This window comes from Rhipicephalus sanguineus, chromosome 4 (assembly GCF_013339695.2).
Source record: "Rhipicephalus sanguineus isolate Rsan-2018 chromosome 4, BIME_Rsan_1.4, whole genome shotgun sequence".
NCBI classification, from domain to species: domain Eukaryota; kingdom Metazoa; phylum Arthropoda; class Arachnida; order Ixodida; family Ixodidae; genus Rhipicephalus; species Rhipicephalus sanguineus.
The window spans coordinates 110,785,935-110,787,914 of NC_051179.1; positions in this window are offsets into that span (position 1 = coordinate 110,785,935).

Genomic DNA, 1,980 nt, shown 5'->3' on the forward strand with positions numbered 1-1,980 from the left:
TTTATCGGTACTACCTTCTACTAATTGTTTATATTCCTTCCTTCTATTAGTGAAATGTAACTATGAACACGCTTAATGTCCACTGCAAATTTTATGGTGCAGTGGAAAGTACTTAGTTAAAACCTGTTATACGTTTTTCTTCGTGTCAACCCCTTCGAAGCATAAACCACGAGGCTATCTTCAAATATTAGTTTATATTTCGAAACAGCAGAAAACCTAGCCTGATGGTAAACGAATATACTGAAAGTTATATGACATAAGTCACACATTGCTTTTAGAGGACGCGCCAATAGCATCAGTTGCTTCTGCAACTTTCTAAAATTAAATTGAAAAGGCGAGGCGAAGCGCGTCCGACATCAAGCGCTTCATAAATCATAGAAAATATGAACAGTGTATTTTTTTTTAAAATACAGCTTTTTATAAAAATTCTATGGCAGTCAGGCCCCTGTCGTCTTCGCACACAAACGCTACATCGAGGCGGAAATACTTCGCGGCAGCAAAAGTTGCATTGAAATGAGTCACTAACAAAAGCTTGGTAAATAACATTTTGATTATTAACTTGAGGGCAGGTGTTTATGCGGCAATATTTTTAGGACGTGAAAATTTACAGGGCAACCGTTTTTAGAAATCTCACAAAACACACATAATTTGAAATAATAATCAGCGAAAGTGAACGCCCTGATGCAGGCGATATCGAAACAAGCTGAGCAAGCCGGGCGCGCAGGAAATGCCGCCGCTGCATTACCTCAGGAAGTTCACGCGATGAACTTTGAAAAGTGGCGCTTCGCGGCAGAATCTGGTCATGAAAAACGGCAAGTCGTCTTCAATACACAATTGGACAGCTTATTCATGGCGTGTCACGTTTCGCGTTTATCTGATCATTTCGCGCGGTACCCAAGAAAACCGCAATCTCCGCTTTTCTTTTTTCCTGTACAGCGTAAAACAAAAGAGCAGCTGCTGTGGCGCTTTTCCTCCCAGACAGGCGAAAGAGTTGTTTCCGCTTATATAGAGTTTAAGTAAGAACAAGATAAGCACTACACACCAAACGTAATGCGAATCGCTGGAGCACCATGAAGGAGCACGATGCTGCGAAGATAAATTCTAACAGCTTATCCGGCCTCGCCTAAACCAAAGCTTCTTTGCACGACCCAAGTGCCGCATGTGTGGCCCTACCATAAGGTATTGTGCTACCAAGTACAGCCAGCGATGGCACCGTATACAGCACCACGCATTGCAGCCCACCCAAAAGACTTTATGCCGATGTGTGGGGAACTAATACAGCAAGTGATGGAGGTGCGGTGTCTGCCAACTCTGGCTGCCAAAGAGCCGCCTATATCAGAGATAGAGAATTCTCACACATCTACAAAGAGAGTACGAGACGTATCCAACTAAATTACTCCCTGCCCTCCGAAGAAACACACTGACAGATTTTCATCACAGCCGGGGCCCCAGACAACGTACCATCTGTAACGCTGTCAAACCCTTTAGTCGATAACAGCAATGTATCTACACTCACTGACATTGGCGCAAGTTTTCCCTCTCGAAGGGCCGCTCACCAGCCTCTGAAATTGAAAAAAAGCAAGCGCAATATTCTCTCCTGGCGTTTCTCGCCTTTCTGGCGCAATTCGTGATGCGGAACAATGATTGCCGTGATGTCTATATTGTACAGTCGAGCGCGATATGAAGGTTATCGCGCGAGCGTCGACCGGCCTAGCGACCCAGGGGCCTAGTGGCAAGTTTCGGAACAGTGAAAATCAAGATTACGCATTTTTATCGCTCGCCGTCGTCGGCTCTTTTATGCTACAACAATCGTCCCTACGACGAACTCTACACCCTTTCTCTCTATATTTAACTTTCCATTCGTTGCGATCAAGTGCATTTTCCGTTGGTTCTTATCTCCGCGGACGATAACAAAATTCCTGGCGAAGATCTGGTAAATGTGGTGCTTGGCACTGCTTCGTTTGAACGACTTGCTAATTT